We start from the raw sequence: 22,915 nt of genomic DNA on the forward strand, positions 1-22,915 counted from the left end.
GCGACGACAAGCCATCTGTGCACGCGATACATGTATGATCAAATAATGGATACTTTCCTTCATACAATGATACCAAAGTATACGGTGCGGGGGTAGTATGGTTGCAAAGATATAAGCGAAAATAGTATGACATGTTTTTTTGCATGCGGTTTCAGCAAGCGACTGCCTTTGATCAATTTTAAAGACGCTTCACATAAAAAAGCAAAAAAAAGACGTGTGCAGCTTGCACTAGTGGTGCACGGCTGGAGTCAACAGCGGAGCTTGTGATCACCAACTTTTACGTGGCTTGCCTAAGTTGTTTGTACGTTTTGCGAGGTCATGCTTGGTTTTGCTAAGTGTTGCTAGGCTTGGCTAAGTCGTTTCTAGGTTTTGCGAGGTTATCCTAAGTTATGCTAAAAGGTTCCCTCGGCGGGCTTGACGCTACAAATTTTCGAGCAGTCGCAGGCCGGGATCGCTTTCTCGGCGACGTCGAGGTTTTAGGCGCCGACTCTCGCATTCCCTGGACTGAAACTCGGTATCCCCGACTCGGCGTCGCCTGTTCTCAGCCGCAGCTTCGGCGCGGTGTTCCAGATCAGCTCGGCGGCGACGCATCGCTTCTCGCTTGGCAGTACGGCGCCCCTTCTGGTAAGATGCTTCTTCGGGCTTCCGGACTTTCTTCAGTCTTCCTATGGCAGCAGCATGTGCGCACGGAGTAGAGGAGGCGAGAGGTGTGTCGCCACGCCGGCTGTTCCGAGCGTTTACTCGCCTGTGACGTCACGACTACGCCCTACGCGAGTCGGTTGCGAGGAGGTTACGTGGCTTGGTGCTCTCGCAGGGGGTTGCACGGAAACGCGAGGCAGCGCACAGCTGGGCTGAGTTGTGTGGTAACGCTCCACCGTGGAACAAATGTTTAAACAGCTCCGCTGTTAAAAGTAGTAGTTTCGTCCGAAAGTCGAAGCATCGATTGCGACAGCAAATTAATGGACAACTAGCTATATTAAGTTAGAAAAGTAGTTTTATCGGCTGTATAAACTTGTAAACATAGGCATACTAACCAAATTAACAAGCATGGTGCCACGCGCGCACAAGCAAACATGAACACATCTCACCCGATGACCACGGAAACTCGTCAAAACGCTGGAGTGCGGAAATACGGCAGCAACAGCAAGCGAATCGACGTTCGTGCTGCTTCTTGCTTCAACGCGAACTACGTGGCGAAAACACAGCGCGCGCCAAGCTATGAGAAATCAGCGTGCCCTGTCCCCATTGCAGATCGTTTTCAAGAGGGCCCTATCTTGAAAGCAGCCGCTGAAGTCGAAAGCCTCCCCTCCCTCCTTGCGGTGCCTTGCGACCGACGGAAGATGGCGCGCTTCCTCCTTCCTTTCCTCCCTTGCGCACGCGAGATTCAGCCGCCATCATCGGCTAACCATCACCGGCTCACCCTCGCACGCGTTCATTCGCACATACACATACGGCGCGCAGCGACAATGTTATCGCCCGTCAACTTTATACGAAACTTCACGGCGACGACACAAATGCGCTTGGAATATCTATATATTTACTGTCGCAATGAAAAAACCTGCGTCGCTAACAGCGCTGGATGTCCGAGCGCGCTGCTCCTGCGCGCTACAGAAGTGGATTTCCAATTTTAAACCCTAAGGTGGCGGACTTTTGCGGTCATATTAGGTCAAATTGAATCAAATTACAGGATATCAACTGGGTGTGCTACTACACGGTGGACAAAGAAAAGAGGTTCAGATGCGGCAGTACTGCCGACGCCGGCAATGGCCCATCAAACAATTTTTTCAGCATCCTTTTTTTTCTTTGTTGCATAGGAAGTGAAGGCTTTAGTCAGGCGGTGTACCGCTTTTTGTCTCCATTCCTAGGTTTGGATGCGACGAACCGAAATAAACAGATATGATTAGGTGACAGTGACTGAGCTGTAATTGTGAATGCCCCTCAGCCGCAAATAGACGAATTTCAATGTAGTGATGAGGCTATCACGAGAGAAAAAGTGGCAGCGTCACCCGAAAGACGAATCATCGATTGCGATAGCAAATTAGTGGGCAGCTATACGAAGTAAGGAGATAAGTTTTATCGGCCTTATAAACTTGTAAACATAGGCATAGCAACTAAATTAACAATGATGGTGTCACGCGCACACAAGCAAACATAAACACAAATCACTCGATCACCACGGAAACTGGCTGTCTAAACACTGACGCGAGGAAACGCAGCAGCAGCAGCAGCAGCAAGTCAAGTGACGTTCGTGCTGTCTGTCGCTTCATCGCATAGTGAGCGCCTACAACACAATGCACAACCCAAAGCTACGGATCACCAACGAAGCTAGGCTCTGTCCCCAACGCAGATCGCTCTCAAGATACGGCCGCGCGACCGTGCGCAGCCGCGACATCCGCAGTTGCAGCTGGAGTAGAACGCCGCCGCCTCTCTTCCCTCCTCCCGGTGCCTCGCAACGTTGGGTGTCTCCGCGCGACAGAAGACTGCGCGCTTCCTCTCTGCTTTCACCTCTCTCGCGCGGGCGAGATTGAGCAGCGATCGTCGGCTCCCCTCGCAAGCTTTCACTCGCACATATAGCATAGGGAGCGTGGCGACGGTTATCGACCTTGGAAGGGACCTCACGGCGACGGCGACGCCGATAGCGGAAATGCGCTTGGAGTGTCCATATGACTGCTATCGCAATAATGAGATGGATAGCAGGATATAAATGACGGACTCCGGATTAATGGTGGAGAAGGGTGACAGAATGCACACCCGTGAGCGAAAGTACATGGACAGGCCCGACGACAAAACTGAGTTTATTCATAATCGAGAATCACAAACTGAAATTGACGAGTACTAGAAAGCTTTGGACGAAACGTTTAGACTATAGTCTTCAATTTCAGGTTACACGCATAGGTGGAGAAAAATCAGCTCTATCACGCAATCCCTGGTGCGCATACTTTTGCTCAGGTGAATATGTGTTAGTGCTGTGTATATGCAGGCACAATGATTTCAGTTACGGCAGGTAACACATGTAATCCGTCCGTCCGTTATTTTATTGACGTGATGTAATAGGACATGTTATCACCTTTAGGTGACGCCTGCTACTCCTCCTTACTTGACAAAAGAAATTTTTGTCAGAATATGTAGCATCAAACTATCGCAAAAAGAAACAGTCAGCAATATCCCAAGGTTCTGTACATGAATCCAGGAGCGCACAGAAGATGAATATGTATATAGTTGCACATCTAAATACATGTGCTTCGTATTGTCCAAGAACACATGAAGTTCAGTTTCACGGACGAGTGCACAGGCCCCTGTAAGTGCAACCATACATAAAATACTACATAAACATTTGACGACCTAACGTGCATAGACTTACATCATACATGTATCTTTCGGCGAATACTAAAATTTGTTATAGACCTGGGATACTGGTGTGTCCTAAGCGCTTTTCTATGAAGCCCAACTGTTAGACATGGGCCAAGTATATTTTTTAGGGTGTGTATTCATCGATGTAAGAGTATTAAATATGCCTTGAAATTCCGTGTTGCAATTTCGTATGTAGGGCACTTGAGAAAGAGGTGGTGCATATTTTCGCCTATCTATATCTATGAACGTGTATCTATATTTAACGTGTATCTATCTATTTCGCCTATCTATATCTATGAAGGCCTTGGCAGCGCGCCTAGTTCACAGCCCACATATGCAGCTGCCACTGTGCGCGGGGAAAATTCGCTGGGGCAACCTTTCGCTACATTATCTGCCTTAAGAGCCTAACAAAGGCGGCAGAGGCGCACACTTTGCATGATTCAACGCGTGACAGGAGCGTCAAGCAGGCTGAACCGCACACAGGGAGTCCTTCAACACGAAGACCACGCGAACGAGCTAGATGCAAGGTTTGTCAAGTTTTTTAAGCGGTAAACACTTTAGGAACTACCTCGGAACCTAGTAACCAGCTGCCCTTTTAGCGCAGGCTCTACGGACGCACAGTACGTCTTTGCAGCCGCAGTCACCGGAAGTGAAACGCCTCTACAGGCAACTCTTTCTTATCACGCGCCAGAACACTTGATCTTTACGCTTCTGGTGCAAGGTAAAATTATCGAACGGAAACGTGACAGCGACAGGCACGAAATTGCAGCAGTCACGGAGTCCTTCCAAAAGGGGGGCGTCTTTGGTGAAGGAACTGGCATGAGGAGGAGGCGAGCAGCGTAGAGAAAGTCGTGATGCCAGGCGGTACATGAAGCAGTTCCAGTTTCCTGTACGGGGTGTTCGGGTAAATTTGAAATTTGATGTAACTACATAGAAAGATAGAAATACGCATTGTCAATGCATATTGCTTTAATTTACATATAATATTTATCTTTGGCTTCCGATAAACTCGTCAAATCAAACGGAACCGGAATGAACGCGAGGAGGCCGCCAGTACATTATGGAAACACTTACTTGCATCATGATGATTCACGACGGGCAGCCAAATTGCGTCATCAAAACAGCTGCTCACTGCACCTTGAACACCGTAAAAGCGATACGACATGAAACGCTGCGATGCAAAGGCGACTATAAAGCTGTGGCTGAAGATAATGTTGTTTGTTCCGCGTGTGATGAAGACCAAACTTCTTTAATGTTTGATGGTGTTTGGATAGGTCTAAAATGAAGGTAATGTAATGCCCCCACACGTCTTTCCCCAGCGACCCGCGTGCTCAATTCTAATTGGTATGTGAACCTGCTGTACACTGTTGTGAAGCCTTGGGTGGAGAGGGCGGCTGCTAGACAACCGCATACGTATATACGTGCGTATACGTATACGAGCAAGACTCGGCTCTCCGTCGTACCACTGGGAAAAATCAGAAGTGGTTGTCCGATAATTTTTACGATTTCACCGTTCCCGACGTCTGGCCCCCTAACTACACTGAATGCAATCCTGTGAATCACGTGTGAGGCGAGGTTAACCAACTGCAATGCCAGTAACAGCCAGACTCCGCTGATCGACAAGATTGGCGCAGCTTTTGCAGCTCTCCCTCGGGACACCGTGAAGGTCACGTGTGCCAGATCTCGAAACCGCCTCGGGCAGTTTGGTTCCGAAATCGCCTCACTGAAGCCACCCTCAGGTGCTGAGGGTGGCTTCAGTGAGGGATGTCCCTGCCACCTTTTCAACTTTAAGTCCCTTTTCCACGTGTCCAATTAACGTCCCTTTATTGAATTTATGGCCTCCTTTTTTCGTCTTTCACCTACAATTGTTAAATTTACTCTGAACACACTGTACACAATGTTGCTGTAGATATAGTTTGAGATATAAATTATGGATATTATAACTTTAGCACTCTAAACACAATCTACGCCCTTTGTGGCGTACCTTTTGCCACGACATTATCCATCAGATGTTTGGCTTGCATTGTCTTTCTTGAAAACGCTGCGCTCGCTACTTCCCAATCCAGAATATTATGTCAGGCAGTCACGATAATAACGAGCCTGTCGTTCATGATCTGGAAGTATCGGGCGCGCATCGTTAAAGAAAGAAAAGGCACGCAAGATAGACTATTATGCTTTATGCGACAAAGGCGCGCCCCATGGTTTTTAGAATGCGGATAGAGAAACTGATACTCAGCTTTTGTCTGTATCTCAATACAGGTACAATATAACTGAATAGTAGGTTAAGATAGTGCCCATAGGCACATCGCGCTGAAACTTTTCAGAGTAGACAGTCGCGCCAGAACACAGCCTAACGAGTGGTGGAAACAAAAAATTGGAGGACGCTTAAGCTTCGCCTTCAAGAGTGGGACGCGACAGCGTTCCCGTCGACCCGCCAAGGGGTATAAGACAATGCGCTACGGCACAGCAATCACTTACGATGCGCCCCGCATCGGACTTAGCGCCCACCTATCACGCGGTGAACGTCGAGCAACGCAGCGTTCGGCGCGACAACGAAACGTGCGCCTGAGCGAACGAAACGAACCAAAGAACTCGGTGTCTCGGAGGGGAAACGATCCAAACGTCGTGATCGGCACGGGCAGAGAGATAGATAGTAATCTAAACCGGGAGCCCGGCGAAGCGTCGTCAGGGGAGAGGGAGTCCCGCGACGCGCCTGGCAGCGGTCCCAATGCGCGCGCGGCGCGCCTCCTGTCGGGGCAGCGCCGTACATTGAGAGGAGGGGGTCTTCTGTGTTTGCCGCAAGATGGCTCTGCGTGTGCGGAAAGCGCAAAAGAAATGCAGCGGAAACGCACTTCGCAACTCGTGTAATTGTGACTTCTGTACGTTACATGTTCATAATTACCGATATACACCGCAGTATAACTTTCCACGGCTGGTTTCGAAGGCAACACCGCATTCACTAGAGGCGCGTTTGCACCGCTTGGAAGCATCGAACTCGTGGCTGAGTGGTAGCGTCTCCGTCTCACACTCCGGAGACCTGGGTTCGATTCCCGCCGGGCCAATCTTGGAAGTTGCTTTTTATTTATGAAGCGCCTGCCGTGATTTATCGCTCACGGTCAACGCCGCCGACGCCGACACCCGACGCCGACGACACCGGCTTTTCTGCGACACGAGCTCCTTAACGCTATCGCGTTAAAACGGGAGAGACGGTGCATGCATTCGCCGCGACACTTTCGATCGCTTATCGCCAGGCTAGACTGTCCGAGTGGTGAAAACGTCGAAGTGCGCATGGTCTTCATATGACTGCTCATGTTTGCGATCTAGGTGAGAAGCGTGAAGAGTCGTTAACTTTATCTCGCCGAAGCGCACGGCGTAACACTCAGACGAGCTACGAAGATTGGCCGCTATCGTTTGGAATGGCGTATCATTTTCATCATCTCTCTAGCAGCCGGTGTCGGCGACTCTGGGATGAAAAATGAAAACGTCTTAGCGACCTCTGAATAGTGCAGGGCATCAATGGACACATGTCTGATACTGCTCAACGCAACTCCAGGCGCGCTTTCCTCTTGTATTTAGCAATGCTTGAATCCACCCCATACGGAGCCTTCGTAGGCACGCCTCCGACCATACAGTGAATTCTATGCCTCTGGACGAGTTTGCCTAGATCAAGGTTCGCTACCTCCACGTAAAGTCCCTCAATCATCCGCGGTATCCCTCGCGCCATCTGTACCGAAAGTGCGGAAGCGAGTAAGGCGGCAGTTTTTGAATCGTGCAAGATGCATGCTCTTGAATAATTTCCGCTTATTACCCTTTCCCATCTTATGCCCGCGTCACGCCCTTAAAAATATTCTTGTTAAATGCGTAAGCATTTCGATGCTCACCCAATGGAAAAACCGCCCGTCTCTCCCGCGAGACAATCGTTTTCAAAATACTGCAAGCAGCAGCGAACGAATTCACATGGGTGCTGCCTCTCGCTTCAACGCCACGAAGCAGCGAGAACACCGCGCTCACGGAGCTCTCCGCACAAGCCGCACCCTGCAGCTTTCGCAGATCGCTTTCGAGATACGGGCCCGCGCGTCTCTCTTCAACGCTAAGTAAGCGGCGAGAACACAGTGCGCGAACCTATGAGCACTCGGTACTCTCTATCGGTATCGCGCATTGCTTTCAAGATACGGACCCCGCCGCCACGCCAGACGTAGCCGCCGCCGGAGCATGGTTTATCCCGGTTCATAATCGTTCAGAGTACCTAATAAATGTTGCATATATTTCCTTCAGTTGCTGTATCTCCCTCGTCATTTCATCCCACATCCACATCTGCTGCGGGCTATCTATAACAACAGTGAACGTTGCTTCTAGTCGCCTCTTCTACGCCGTCTCGTGCAGGTTTCACTTAACAGTTCGGTGTTGCAACCGCGCTTCTCCGTTACACGCAGCGCTGGATTAGGGGGGGGGGGTTAGAGGCGGGGCTAAGGGGGCTGCAGCCCAGGGCCTGACCTCGGACAGCAGGAGAAGGGGGCCTATTTATTCTGACCTGCTTAGCATGTGGAACCATGGGCAACGGAACTGCGAGCGACATGTATGAAGCGAGAAAACCAGATCGAGCAGACGGGGCCCCCCGCCTAATGTAACAGCATGCGTTTAGCCTGATCATTTGGGGAGAATTTGTCGAGCTGCAAAAACAGGAATGCCCCGCCACCCCGGCGGGGCCCCCTCACTTACGAAGCGAGGTGCGTTTGCTTGGAAGAGTTTTCGTGGTTTCCTGTCAGTCCGTCTGTCCAGTGCTGTCTGGAGAGGAGGAGCAAGGGGGAAACACTTAAAACATGTAATTTGGGATGAGGACCTCAATCTCCCTTGCCCCTCATCACCACCACGCCACCCTCCACCTCTCAAATATTTCCGCCGCTGTCCTTCTCATAGAACTGATGTGCTGCAGTACCCAACAGTGCCTCCCATTAGACTTTCCTTTACCGTGATAGTAATTTGGGCGGGGGAGGATGAGTCCGATAGCAGATGATGATGAGTCTGATGGCAGAGTCTAGGCAGGAAAGGAAAGAAGACGTCACACGTGCTTTTGTCCGCGTGCTGTGGGGCATGGAATGTCACTGTTCGAGCTAGGGTTCTGGAAGACTGAAGAGGGAAGTTGCAGAGCTGGACACAAAGCCTGTCTCCAGGGCCCATTCCTGCCAAGCGGATGCGCACCCTCGCGCGCGCTCGACGGGAAAAGTAGGTCAGACTGGCGGCCGAACTTTCCAGAAAGAAGTACAAAAAGATGACTCAGAGGCGACAGAGGGCGCGTAACTTCGCCCGCGCTAGGAGTAGCCCTCTCCCCTTCGTTCTCACGCTCGGCGTCGACGGGGCAAAACGAAAATCGAGAACCTCTCAGAATAGACGATTCCTCCTAGCCAATAGGAAGACGAGACCGGAACGGGAGAAGGAGTGAGTTTGTACGGAGAAGGAGGGGATTTGTACTCTATGCTTATGTGAACGCCTGCTTTGGCGCTAGTAACAGACAGACGCGGCGCGCGTCAATAAAAGGAAGTTGATCGCGGGCTGCGATTCAGCCCCGAGCCGCCGGTTAAGCTTGCATAAGCACGCCCGCTGAGGAGCTCCCGGGCGACGCACCACTCTCGGCCAGCCACGGACCATCCAGGCAGCGTGCGCCAGTCATCGGGACGGCCACCGTTGGACACCTGCGGTCGCGTCGGACTGACATAGTGCCCAGTGAACATTTAGCATCCATTCATGCAAAAATGCTTGGTCGGAAGCATCAAAGTGGTGCGTCTAAACGAAAGGCGAAGTTAGAAACAGAAGAGTGCGAAAAGAGGCTACAAAAGATGACAAAGTACCTGCTCAATGTAGCTTCCGCGGAGCAGTATGATCGCTCTACCCAGAGCCCGTGTCAAACTCCCACTAGTACCGACTGCGCTTCTGTGGAGGACTTGCCAACTCCATCACCGCGGTTTCCTGGCAAAAAGCAAAGTTTGACTCATCTTGGTTGTTTGGATCGTGTGAAAATGGTGCCAACCTCGGTCGTCCATATTCCTGAGCAACCGTCGCTAACCGAGCCCTGTCCTGTTTCTCAGTGAGCAACGTCTATGCTACTCGGCCGGGCCCCTGCCACAGAGCTCCAGGTGTCCGGTCCGCCACGCCCGATTTCTACTACTGCTGATCAACAGGTGCCAAACCTCCACGATGAGCCTCCTTCTACTGACCAGCGCCAGGAAACGACACTCCAAGAACCGGCTCACTTGTTTCCTGTTAGTTTGGCTTCAAATAATCATGTTTCCACCCACAAAGTGTGCCTCGAGAGGACCAATGAGACGGCTTCTCGTTGCGGCAACATAGAAGTACAAACACCCCCGCAGCAAGAGGTACGTTGCGAGATTCTCCGAAGTGACCCTGTTAAGTGGCCGGACGTTATTCCTGACAGCTTCCGGAGTGTATGCCTTGAGAAAGGGCCATTGTATTTTCAAAATCGGGCACAAAATGTTCCGTCTTCTGAAAGGCAATACAAAACTCAGAAACACTATATGTCACCTCATCTTTTCGTACGAAAGGCTGTAAATGAGGAGGCGTACGAGCGACACTGGTTAATGTACTCGGAGCCGAAAGGTTCCGTTTACTGTTTCATGTGCAAACTATTTTCGATTTCAAGCAAACCCAGTACATTCACCACGCACAGCAGAAGAAAAAAATTGCACACATGAAAATAGCGTCGAGCACTGGAGGAGAAGGAGGAGGAGGAAAAACGTTTATTGAGCTCTAGAAAATTTAGTGAATTTCGCGGAGTCAGATGCTGTCTTCCATCTTCTTAGCAATCGCCGTCTGCCCCTAGTCCAGGGCTCCGCTGGATGCCGCTGCCAGCTGGGCCCGTCGGATCAGCCCTATTTGGACGTCCTGACGGTCGCTGGAGAGCATTCCTTCCCATTACTCCGCACTCTGGTTTGGTATTATTGGTGGCGCATTTGTTTTCTGGCAGACCCACATTATATGGTAGATCGTGGGTGTTTCCTGGCACCATGGGCATTGGTCAGTGTACTGTGTGGGTTGTATTTTACTGAGGGTGTTTAAGTTCGGATATGCATCCGTCTGTAGCAGCCTTCAAGCTGGAGTCCTCTCTAGTGAGAGAGCTATGCGGCGGGGGGTACCGCTTCCTGCTGCCCTTATAGTGGTTTAGGATAGCCGATTATTCTCTGGGGACTGGCTCGGTTTCCTCGAGGTCATTGGCGGAGGGTGCTCGGTATGCAGTGTATCCTCGAGTTATCCTGTCGACCTCACGGGTGCCTTCCACGTCCGTGTGACCCGGCGTCCACATTATCGCGTGTCTAATTGGTTGTTCTTTTTCTGGGTTTTTCTGGAACTACGTGGCAGCATAGCTCGCCCGCTCTAACTCGAGCAGCACAATTGACGAGTAGCTGGTTAAGCATCTTGTCACTGAGACCGCTTACTAGACAGAGGTGTTGAAGCGCGTAGTCGTTGTAGGTAAGCTTCTGGCTGAGCGCAACCTAGCGTTTAGGGGCAGTGAGGAGATTCACCGAGAAATGGCAATTATATGGGAGTGCTTGAGGCCATGGCCAAGTTTGATCCCTTTCTAGAGGAGCACATCAAACGCTACGGGAACAAAGGAAAAGGTCACCCACCGTATCTGTCAAAAACAATTTGTGATGTAGTTTTTGAGCATATGGCAAAGGCTGTCAATGAACGTCTCGTTGACGAAGTGAAACGAACAAAATACTTCTCTTTAATTATTGTTTCTACTCCAGACCTTACTCACGTTGATCAGCTGTCAGTTGTTTTACGATACTATTTAAGTGGGAAAGTGTACGAACGCTTTCTTGGATTTGTTTCAATTGAATCGCATACCGGCTTGTATCTGTTCGATACGGTGATGTCCCTCTTGACGACAAATGGCACCTCACTTGATGACTGTGGGGCCAAGCTTACGATAATGCGAATAATATGTCAGGAAAATGCAAAGGACTGCAAGCTCAAATCAAACAACTGAACGAATTGGCAGTCTATGACCCATGTGCTGGTCATTCACTGAACTTAGTTGGCGCTTGTAGCGTTGACAGTTGCCTTGAGGTAGTCAAATTTTTCACTGTAATTGAGAGGCTGTATGTGTTCCTTGCTGCCTCACCTAAGCGATGGAGGTATCTTTTGGACAGCATAGGCGGAACTGGCCAGCAGCTTGTTTTGAAAGGTCTCTCCGAGACCAGGTGGTCAAGACACGCTGAATCATCTAAGGCCATTCTGAAAAATTTCAATGCAGTCTTGTGTTGCATTGAAGCTATATCAAAGAACGAGGAAGAAAACGATGACACTAGGAACGAAGCACACTCTCTCTTCAATAAAATTACAAAACTAGAGACTGCATTCATGGCGCTTTTCTGCACTGAAATCTTGGAGCGCTTTGACAAAACGAGCGTAGTACTTCAGAAACCAGGCCTAGACATTTCAACTGTTGTAGACCTCCTGAGCTCTCTAGAAGGCTTTGTTAATTCTTTGTGACCTCTCTTTGATAGCTTCGAAGAGAGAGCACGCACGCTAAGTACCAGTCAATGTTATCAGGATGAGGGCAAACGCATCGTTTTGGGTAAGCACCCGGATGGAAAAAGCGATAGTGCGCTACAAGGTAGAAAAAAGTTTATCGTAGAGACCTACAATGTTGTACTTGACAGTCTGGGCTCTGCTTTGCGAGTGGGAAAGGCTGCCTACACTGAACTCTGCGAAAGGTTCGGATTCTTAAAATTACTGACAGAAGTTTGGAGCGAGGCCTCTCTGGCACAGTAGGCTGAGAAGTTGGTGAAAACCTACAAAAATGATTTGGAGTGAGCATTTTCCGCTGAAATCGTTCAGTTTGCGAACTTTCTGCACAACTCTGTGTGCCAGGACATGAGTCTCCTGGGAATGATGAAGTTGCTGCACGAAAGACAGCTTATTGATGTGTTTCCGAACCTTTCTATTTCTTTGCGAATGTACTTAAGCATACCCATGGCAAACTGTGAGACCGAACGATCGTTTTCCAAGTTGTCGCTGATAAAAAATCGCCTTCGTTCGAGTCTCTTTGACGACAAAGTGAACTCACTTGCTATCATGTCCATTGAGAGTGACTTCCTCCGCGATCTATCCTTCGAATACACTATATCTGATTTCGCTAAAGCGAAGGCGCGAAAGATGCCATTTTAAAAGAGGACTGTTTGCGCTATACATGGATAGTTCCAATAAGTTCTTTGTGTCTCCTCCCAGCCTCCACATTGCCAATGAAACGCTGAGCAGTGTAATTCAAGATATGCAAATCTTGGTGGTTCATCTCTTCTTTCTTCTTCGTGTGATATTTAGCGTGCTTATAAAGAACTGTATTTTTGTTGTTTTTGATGGTGCGACACTTATTTGGTGTCGTCCTTGCTTGTTTTACCTTTAACGAAAATATTTTCAAATAATGTTTTGTAATTACAGTTGGTAATTTTCCTCTGTATTCTAGCGCATTTTTATGGTGTTTGTATTGCCTTAAGTATTGTATATATCTATTGCATGTTTGTAGAGTAACGTGTATAACGATTAGTGCAGTATGATTCTTGACTTTTAATAAGGTATGTTTTGGATACAACCATGCGTCTCCTCACGGGATTAAACTTAGTGATGCAAGCAAAGCCTAGCTTCAGGAGGATCGACATCTGAGCTGTGTTGTCTTTTCTACGTTCTTGTTCGTGTTGAGTGCACTAAACTTTTCCTTAAAGCCTAGGTTTTGCTGAAAACAGAGTGCAGATTAATCAAAAAGTGAACATATGTGTTGGCGTTTACAACAGCACGCGTTTCAAGCAAGTTTTCTTGTTTTCCTTATAATAATAACAATAATAATAATCTCGATGATCGCACTCCATTCTATTTAATTTGGTGGAATTAAAATGACACATGGCATATTTCCAGTAGCGTAGCAGGCGACAGCGGGGGGGAGGTCAGTATAGGGAAAGGGGGCCTGTATGCGCATCAGCCCAGGGCCCCCATTCTTCTTAAACCGGCCCTGGTTCCGCGAACCTTTCGCGGTCGTCCTCGCAAGTATACGAAACACACCAGTATACCATCACGAAACACCACATGCATCAGTACAACGAAATGCTTACGCACCAATGAGATAACTCCCAGAGGAGATTCTGCGAATTTTTTTTCATAATCTTTGACCAGGTATACTTAGATATACTCTTCACCCATGCGTTGAAGAATGACTTATTACAATAACCGGTTGCAGGCCTCACCATGTTAAGCATGAAATGCTTTTAGCTCCCATTGTCGGCGACCTTCAAGTGACCCTGAGCCAAAAGCCAGAGCCGTCACCCGGGCACCCAAACAGGAACATCCAGGCAATTTGCTAGAACAAAACGAAAGCATCTTGGTAACCAGTAAACTTTAGAAACGCGGTTTCTAGCCCCCAGCCCTTTCTACAGGACCGCGCAACACACGTTAGTTACTGCCCAAATAAGTTACAAAAATATTGCTTCCGAGTTCTTCCTAATGTTTGTTCACAATATCACTCAAGCTCGAACTTATATAGTACGCTGAACTCTTATTTGCTATTTCCAATAGGCGTTCGGAAGGCAGACAGAGGGCACCATACACTTCATTGTCATCTTTTGGCGCTGAGCGCTCTTATGAACGCGAGCGGTCCGTGAGTTCCGCAGCGCGGGTTTTGCATCGCCTCGAGAGATGGCGCCACAATGCGTGGCACCTCCTTCGGGTGCTTCTACCCGCCGAAGTAAATTCGCGGTTATGGTGTTGCGCTGCTAAGCACGAGGTCGCGAAATCAAATCCCAACCATGCCGGCCGTATTTCGATGGAGGCGAAATGCAAAAGCGCCTGTGGTCCCTTGCATTGGGGCACGTGAAAGATCCTCTGGTGGTCAAAATTAATCCGTAGTCCTCCACTATGGTGTGCCTCATTATCAAATCGTGGTTTTGGCACGTAAAACCCTAGAAATAAAATAATAATAATTTTTATATTTATTATATTTATTTATTGGGTACTGTTAACCTGTATTTCGGGCCTTAAGCAAGAATTGGTTTTACAGAATGGCCTACAAAATGTGATATGGTGCATTTGAAACACATAAGAATAGACATACAAAGGCAGGTCTGATCAGTGCAGGCTGAGTAATGCGATGGACCTGTTAGGCACGGCGCGCAATGTGATAACATCCGCAAATGAGAGGGGAAAAAACAGAATGAAAAAGGGAAAATCATGTATAACACTCGAAATCGTCATCGAGAAAAGCATCAGGTAATCGAGAAATTGCATCAATCCAGATCACGCGGGTTCGACGAATATGGATAACGATAGAAACACTTAATGGAGTTGTGGGAAATCTGTGGATTGCGATAGACACGTCAGACATGACGCACGATACGGTAATTTTACAATTCAGAAGAAAAAAGAACAGTCTAAGAAAGCATGCAAAGGAGCATACAAACAGAATCATCATCGAAAAAGGTACCACGAAAGACAAAACGCGTCACGATCTAGATAACGCGTTGCTCGATACATGGCGATTAGGGCTTTTTCAATTCACATATTATCAAGTGCGGTCTTGAAAGCGGAAGGAGAAGGGCACTCGACACCATGTCTCGGTAAGCTGCTCCATTCGTGAGTGGTTCGGGGAAAGAACCAATTCTTAGAAGCGTTAGTTTTTCAAGAAAAGTCACTTACTTTTCTGGAATGAAAACAACGGGTGGGGCGCTGTACAAATGGTTTGAAATCTATGCTTTGGTTGAATCCAAGCTGATCATAATATTGTTACGTGTGGAAAGATACAGATGAAAGAGGCTATATACAGGCTATTTACACAGGAGCCAAACCACCCGGCCGACACTCGCTCGCGCCATGGGCACAGACCCACTTCACTGTCGTTCTCGCGGCGGCGGCTCGTCCTTTGAGCATCGCTCTATGATATCGTAATACTACCCCCCGGCGGCAAAAGCGCAGTCACGGTGCTGTTAAATATCCAAGGCATGTGGAGAGTTGTAGAGTCAGAGTCGGGCGACGTGCACAATGTCACTGGTTGTCACAGCGGAGGACGTAGTGGGCGTGGCTAGAACGATTTCGTAGGTGACATCGGTCACTTGGCGGAGCACGCGATATGGGCCTGTGTAGCAGGAAAGCAGTTTTTCACAAAGGCCAACTTTACGCGATGGTGACCAAAGCAACACGAGGGTACCAGACACAAAATGGACATCACAGTGATGGAGGTCGTAGCGTTGCTTTTGTTTGCCTTGAGAGCCTTGTAGATGAGCGCGCGCAAGTCGGCGAGAATGGTCAGCATGGGCGATAGCATCACGGGCATAAGCGCTAGTTGAAGCTGTGGTGGACGGAAGCACGGTGTCCAGTGGTAACATCGGTTCACGGCCATACATGAGGTAAAAAGGCGAAAAGCCAGCAGTTTCGAGGCGGGAAGAGTTGTACGCAAACGTAATGTGAGGTAGAGCCTCGTCACAGTCACGGTGGTCGTCTGAAACGTACTTGGATAGCATGTCTGTAAGGGTAAGGTTCAAATCCTCAGTGAGGCCGTGTATTGAGCAGGCACGCATGATGTCATCAATGACTTTGGCTAACAACGTACGGCCACGGTCTGTTAGCAATTGACGCGGAGCACCATGAATTGAAATGATATTGTGCAGGAAGAAGTCCACAACATCAGTTGCGCAACTGGTCGGAAGAGCGCGGGTTATGGCGTAGCGGGTCGCATAGCCCGCCGCGACTGCAACCCACTTGTTTCTTGATGTAGATTCCGGAAATGGGCCGAGAAGGTCTAAGCCGACACGATGGAAGGGCTCGGCAGGGATGTCGAGTGGCTGCAGGTAACCAGCGGGGAGCTGGAAAGGTTTCTTGCGTCGTTGGCAAAGTTCACAAGTGACGACGTAACGCCGTGCGGAACGGGCAAGGCCCTGCCAGAAAAAACGGCGACGTACGTGGTCATAGGTTCGAGATACGCCGAGGTCATTGGTGCGTCGTGAAGCTCTGCGAGAACGGTTGAGAGGAGGTGTTTAGGTATGACAAGTAGTAACTCAGAGCCATCCCGATGAAGGTTACGACGGTACAGAGTACCGTCGCGGAGGACGAAGAGGTGTAGAGTGGCGACGGCCGGAGAGTGTTCAAAACGGTCAATGAGTGCTCTGATGTAGGCGTCAAGACGTTGCTCGTCGGCGAAATGATGCAGCTGCGACACAGAGAATACGCAAGCAGCATTGGTAATATTGGAGCAGTCAGACTCGTCAACAGGGTAACGCGACAAGCTGTCAGCGGCTTGGTGCAGTCGGCCAGACTTGTAGATCAAGGAATATAAAAATTCTTGTAGCATCAAAGCCCATCGACCAAACCGGCCTGTAGGATCTTTTAGCGATGAGAGCTAGCAGAGACCATGACGGTCAGTTATTACGGAAAAAGGGCGACCGTAAAGGTAAGGAGGGAACTTCGCAACCGCCCAGACTACAGCAAGGCATTCTCGTTCCGTAATGGAATAGTTGCGCTCCCATTGGGTGAGGAGGCGGCTCGCATAAGCAATAACGCGATCCTGGCCACGCTGACAATGGGCTAAGACGTCACCTACGCCATGACCACTGGCATCTGTACGCAATTCTGTAGGGGCATCAGGGTCGAAGTGGGCGAGAATGGGTAGTGAGGAGAGAAGAGTAACGAGACGAGAGAAGGCGGCGGCTTCTGCAGTACCCCACGAGAATTGCACGCCTTTCTTCAAAAGATTAGTAAGGGGTCTAGCAATTCCCGCAAGATGTTGAATAAAACGACGAAAGTACGAGCATAGCCGTACAAAACTTCGAACGCCTGCGGCTGTCTTCGCAACCGGAAAGTCTCGGACAGCGCGAGTTTTTTCGGGATCAGGTTGTACTCCGGAAGCATAAACGAGGTGGCCCAGAACAGGAATTGGGCGGTGGCCAAAACGACATTTCGACGAGTTTAGTTGCAGCTTCGCCTTTCGAAATACATCAAGTATAGCTGTTAGACGCTCAAGGTGAGTGTCGAACGTGGGAAAGAAGGCGATGACGTCGTCGAGGTAGCAGAGACATGTGGACCATTTGAAACCTCAGAGCAAGGAGTGCATTATACGCTGAAAGGTGGCAGGGGTGTTGCATAATACAAACGGCATTACTTTAAATTAGTATGGGCCATCGGGTGTGATGAACGCGGTTTTTTCTCTGTCCATGTCGTCAGCAGCAATCTGCCAGTATCCAGAACGAAGATCAATAGGAGAGAAATAGCTGGAACCGTGGAGGCAGTCAAGGGCATCGTCTATACGTGGGAGTGGGTAGACGTTCTTCTTAGTAATGTTGTTCAGATGACGGTAGTCTACACAGAAACGCCACGTGCCATCCTTCTTCTTAACCAACACTACAGGTGACGCCCAGGGACTCGAAGAAGGCTCAATGATGTTTGTCTAGCATTTTGTTCACTTCACTTTCAATTACTTGGCGTTCCGACGTAGAAACTCGATACGGTTGTCGGTGAATAAGAGTAGCATCGCCAGTAAGAATCCGATGCTTGACCGCGAGCGTCTGGCATAAAGGGCGATCGTCGAAGTCGAAAATATCTCTGTAGGACGATAATACTCGGTAAAGGTCTTCAGCCTGCGCAGAAGACAGGTCCGTCGCAACCATTTTCTGTATCGTGGTATCGACGGCCGAGGCTGGCACGATGGGCCTGCTAAGCTCGCAAGAAGAGTCGGTCGATAATGTTGCCACGTGATGGTCGCCGAGACAATCAACGTCGGCAAGGCAAATGCCTTGCGGTAGAATTTGCTTTGCCAATCCAAAGTTAAAGATAGGCATGAAAGTGTGGTTCGCAGTAATAGTAAGTATACTGTGAACCACGGTAACATGATACTGTAGTGGAATGTGGGGCAGAGAAGTGACGAGGTACTGCCCATCAGGGACTGGTGAGGAAGAGAAGAGTTCAATATTGGCTATATATTGATTTTGGCGGCAGGCGAATAAAGCCGGTGGGGCGTAGGCGGCACTGGGGTGCGTCAGAAGGTTCTGCGAGAATCGGCAACTCAAGGCGAAGGGTACTGGCAGAGCAGTCAATAAGAGCAGAATGCGCGGAGAGAAAATCGAGGCCGAGAATGAGGTCGTGGGGGCAATGAGCAATCACGGTGAAGAGTACTGGAGTGTGGCGGCCGGCGATGCTAACAAGTGCCGTACACATGCCGATGATAGGCACAGTACCGCCAACCGCAACGCGGACGACGCGTGCCGAAGCTGGGGTGAGGAGCTTTTTGAGTCGTCGTCGGAAGGCAGCACTCACAATAGAAAGATGTGTGCCTGTGTCGATGAGTGCCGTGACAGGATAGCCATCAACGTCAACGTCAAGAAGGTTTTGGTTCGTGTGTAACATGATCAGAGGATTTGAGGGCATGGTGGACTACGCAGCTTCACCTTCAGAAGCTGCAGTGCCTAGTTTTCCGGCTGGATCCGGGAGGCGATATGCGACGGAGAGAAGCGACGGGGTTGGGGCGAACGAGACTGATGGCGTCGAGGTGAGGGCGAGCGGCTGTAGCGAAGGTTCGGGGCAGGAGCATCAGCGGCAATGGGTTCATGGCGGGTGGCATAGGGAACAGAAGGTCCAAAGGGGCGGGAATGAGCGGCGTTGTATGTCCGAGGAGGTGGTGGCCATCGGTTGCGGCAGTGACGGGCGACGTGGCCGATGCGACAGCAGTGGAAGCAAATCGACCTGTCATCAGGGGTACTCCATTCGGACGGGTTGCGGAGAGATGTGGCAGAAAAGGACTGCCAAGGACGAGGAGGGCTGCTAGAGAACTGGGGAACCGTGGGTGGAGGCGATGAACACATAGAGCTGAGTCCCATGTTCTCAAATTCTTGTCTGACGACGGCAGGAATCATCGCAATCGTGGTTGCTGGTGGATTGGGAGGCGTCGCGGAGAAAGCTGGCGAAATAGGTGGCCTCGAGCTCGCGGCGAACAATACGGGTTACGTCGTCACTGGGGGTGGTCTGGCGCGGTCGACCCTCACATGTCGACGTAGCAGCAGTGTTGGGTAGTCGCGTGATGTGATGTGTGATACGGCGGCTCTTAGCTTGTTCAGGGTGACGCCATTCTTTGATCATGGCGTCGACAGTCGAGACGTGGTCGAAAAAAAGCAAATTGAAAACATCGTCGGCGATGCCTTTTAGCACATGCGACACTTTATCTGCTTCAGACATAGTATTGTCGGATTCGCGGCATAGAGCCAAGACGTCGAGGATGTATGAAACGTACGGCTCTGTAGATGTCTGAACACGAGACGCAAGTGCCTTTCGCAGCCTTGCGCCCAATGGGGTCGATGAACATTACCCTGAGCTTTTCTTTGAAACTGTCCCAACTGTATATTTCGTCGTCATGCGTTTGGTGCCACATGCGTGGGGTGCCACCGAGATAAAAGATGACATTGGAGAGCATGATCATTGGGTTCCACCTCTTATTAGCAATGGCGTGTTCATAGAGGTTGATCCGTTCGCCAACGTCCTCTCTCTCAAGGCCAGATAACACACCAGGGTCCCGATGTTGGGCAACCGTGATGATTGGAGCAGTCGGACAAGCCGAAGCCGTTGCAGAGGCGGTCTCGTCACCGGGAGGCATGGTGACAAGTTTGATGTACCGACCACTCCAGAGTTCCGTGGTGAGGACGGGGATCGCTGACCTCCTTCAGAATGTTACGTGTGGAAAGACACAGATGAAAGAGGCTATATAGAGGCTGGTTACACTGGAGCCATACCACCAGGCTGACACTCGCTCGTGCCAAGGGCACAGACCAACTTCGTCGTCGTTCTCGCGGCGGCTCGTCCCTTGAGCATCGCTCGATGATATCGTAATAATATATGAGATAAGAGGTGTTGAGCCTTTCACGATAGCGTCTTATTTGTAAGGACTCTACATTTGCAGAACTTAAAAGAGCAATTGGCGACGTTCTGCGACTGTACGAATTAAAATGATGCGTAGCTGTCTTCCATTTGAATATTTTCAAGTAAACGAAAGAATGTTCGGGTTGAAAATCTTCGAATAAATTTCAATTACCTATTCATCATTGCAAGTCCATCATTGACAGCCGTGCTGTCAATGATGAACTTGCAGGAAATCGAAAGCTGGCATGTTTTCAGCCGGGTACCTTTTGCCCGTTTATGTTTTGCGGCTGAGCCCGCGGAAAATTAAAAAAAGTAATATCACGTGACTACCTGTCCGCCCGCGTCAAAAAGTAGCAAACTCAAACAAGCTTATTCGCATCCTTTCCTGCTATCAATCGCGAAAAGTGATGCAACTGGCTGACGTCCCTGCACGATTTTGATTTTATTTTGTTCAATGTGTTACCTGTTCTTAAAAGCAACAATGCTTTCCACGTTGTTGCATGTGTTTTAGAGGAGATAGAGAAAGAGAATCAAGAGAAGGCAGGGATGTCTATGCCAAATAGCTTCCTAGAATTTAAAAAAAATGATCTTTTCTACCCTTTCTTTAGTTTTCTTTTTTTTTATGTTGCCACCCAAAGGATAGATCGATCGGTGCGATGCGCGGTGAACTGGTTGGTCGCAGTCGCAAAAGGGGATCGATTCCTGTGACTGCGAGTTCCGTCGCATGCGTGCGACTGAAACCCCAATTTCCGTGCGATGAAAATTGCATCATAAGAAGCGGTCCTAAAAGGACGCTTTAGCTCGGGCCCAACTCCAATGCGGCCTATTCAAATACATGTAAAACGCAGAACCGCTTTTCTGAGATAACCCTTGGACCGATTTTAATGGAAATTGTTGCACTTGAAAGAGAAGGCTAAATTTTAGCGACGATTGGTAGCGGAATTTCGATTTAGCACCTGAACTTTGTTAAAATAATTTTGAATAATTCGAAAGTTCGAAAAACAATAGAAGCAAGAAGTTTAGAAATTAATAGCTCTGCATCACGAACAGATATCGCGGTTCTGTAAATGGCATCCATTAAATCATTCAAAGCCAACAAACTCGATATGCCAATTTATAGCTTACCTGAATTCGTTCCGTTTTGTACAAGGGTACTGCAAAAGCTGTATTCTCGTGTTACTAAATTTCTTGAGATTCATGTGTAACATATCAATATGTCCGCTTTACATGTATTATTAGATGCAATTCAAATAATTGTGATAATATTTTTCATTGCTGAGTTACAGAGTTGTAAACTTCATAGTTTTGTTTTATGAAAATTATGAATTTTCGCCAATTTTTATTAAAAAATTGACTGGCTAAATGAAAAATTCGAAACAACGGTCACTAGATTTTTAAGTTTTTTCCTTTAAATGCAACAGACCTCGCTAATTCTGGTGCAGTGGTTGCCGAGAAAAACAAACTCTGCTTTTACATGTATGTAGCTAGAAGCCCCCGAGCTGAAGCTTCCTTTTAAAAGGCTCCGGCCCCGTCGCAGGGATGTCACGTGAAACGCCCAGCAGCTCTGACAGAACTTGCGATTCCCGTGCTCTGCCCGCGAAAGGACGGTTTCTCCCTCTCCCCAAAACCTGCTGACGCTTACGCCCGACCCGACGTGGCCGCGCATGCGACTGTCATCGGCAACGTCGCACAATGTTCAACTATTAAACTGTAAAGTAACTAGCAAAGCAGACAGACTCAGCAGCAAGGGTAATAGAGAACGCTTTTCGAGCAAACTGGTTGTTCCAATAAACATGAATAATAAAGTTAGAGGTCTCGTTAATATCGAAAATCACCGTTAGAGAATTTTCAGGAAAACTGCGAAAATTGCCACTAATATGACGGCGGGTTATTGCGGGTTCATGGAATGAAATTTCAGAAGCCAGTATTTTTTACTAGCAAAAGCTGTAAATATGGCGGCCTGTTATTGTGGTGCCGTGAAACGAAGTTGAAGGCGTTTGTATTTTTACGGGGAAATGCGGCAAATGTTACGCCATTATTCTTGTGGTGCCGTGGAATGAACTTCTTTTTCTTTATTTACACATACTGCAGGCCCTTCTCGGGCCCATGCAGGAGTGGATACTAAGAATACAAACAAGAGAAGTAAATTTAAGCTAATTACTTGACATAATTGCCAAGATATAATACACACAAAAGTGAGAAAAGAAACATAGCAATATACCGGACATAGATGACAAATGAATACTCAAACAAGGCAATATTATCAACTCAGAGTGTACACTAGTTGGACGGACTCGAATTTCAACAAAAGTTGATATTACTAATACATTGAACAAATGATTCCAACAAGGTGGAGTTCACTGCCTCCTCAGATAATGTATTCCAATATAAAATTGCGCGAGGAAATAAAGAGAACTTGTGAGCAGTGATGTGGCTGACTGGCTGTCTAGTAGTTTTACTGTGGTTCGTTCTCTCTGATCGTTTGAAAGGATCCTGAAGATATCGTTCCCGTGATAGCTTAAAGTTCTCGTGATAAAGTTGGTAAATAAATGTTAATCTAGATATTATTCTGTGCTGCTCAAGTTTTTCTAGGTTGGCCGTATTACATAAGTTGCTGACACTAGAGTGACGGGAGTAAACAGAATAAATAAAGCGCAAAGCTAAA

At 48.6% G+C, this 22,915-nt stretch overlaps 1 long non-coding RNA gene across 2 annotated transcripts in view; it reads left to right on the forward strand.

The window, feature by feature from the left end:
• The first annotated feature begins 412 nt into the window (after positions 1 to 412).
• The window catches only part of LOC139052031 (uncharacterized), a 47,065-nt gene continuing 24,562 nt past the window's right edge, over positions 413 to 22,915 (forward strand). The window contains exon 1 of one of the 2 annotated variants that reach the window (XR_011509669.1): positions 413 to 624. This is a non-coding gene — a long non-coding RNA (uncharacterized lncRNA). The remainder of the gene's footprint in view (positions 625 to 22,915) is intronic. The other variant, XR_011509667.1, reaches the window with a different exon arrangement.

Source organism: Dermacentor albipictus, unplaced genomic scaffold (genome assembly GCF_038994185.2).
Source record: "Dermacentor albipictus isolate Rhodes 1998 colony unplaced genomic scaffold, USDA_Dalb.pri_finalv2 scaffold_17, whole genome shotgun sequence".
NCBI lineage: Eukaryota > Metazoa > Arthropoda > Arachnida > Ixodida > Ixodidae > Dermacentor > Dermacentor albipictus.